This window comes from Convolutriloba macropyga, chromosome 7 (assembly GCF_964194025.1).
Source record: "Convolutriloba macropyga chromosome 7, txConMacr16.3, whole genome shotgun sequence".
In the NCBI taxonomy this organism is placed as follows: Eukaryota; Metazoa; Xenacoelomorpha; order Acoela; family Convolutidae; genus Convolutriloba; species Convolutriloba macropyga.
Window position 1 is genome coordinate 8,020,512 of NC_134474.1, and position 767 is coordinate 8,021,278.

Consider the following 767-nt stretch of genomic DNA (forward strand, 5'->3'; position numbering starts at 1 on the left):
AAAAAAAAGTATAAATTTATTGAAGAGTAGAGATAATTTGAAATAAAAAAGTATAAAAAAATTTTTAAAAAAATATCAAAAAGAGGGAATCACTCTTTAAGAGCGAAATGTAAATTTTGCTTTGATTTTTTTTATTTTTTTTTTGTTTTATTTTTTTTTATTTTAATTGATTTTTTTATTGGATTTAGAGCTAATATATAGTGGTGGATAAAACAAGGGATTCAGCCAATAGCAAAATTTGACCCGATTCGACATGCGCGATTAGCGTATGGAGAAAGGGTCAAATTTTGCTAGTGTTTGGTTTCTTTAAAAATGATTACAAAGATTACCTTAGATTACATGAGATTACATGAGATTACATGAGATTACATGAGATTACATGAGATTACAAGGATTATTATGGATTAAAAAGTGTTTGGTTTCTTTGTTTTTTCCACTATTTTTTCATTTTTCGAAAAATCGTGATTAGCGTATGGAAAAAGGGTTAAATTTTACTACTGTTTGGTTTCCTTGTTTTTTCCACTACTTAAGAACCCCTGACGAACTCCGACGCTTATCTTGCAATATCTTGCAAGTGACGCTTATCTTGCAAGTTGAAAGATCCGGACGCCTATCTTGCAAGAACCTGACAATATCTTGCAAGATAGACGTCGAAAAATCTAAAAGAAAAAAGTGCAATTTTAAAGACCGATTAACTTAAAGATCATGTTCTCTTATGAGTTAAGTCTATCGGATATATCATAGTTCTTACTGCATCATGGCAGTAA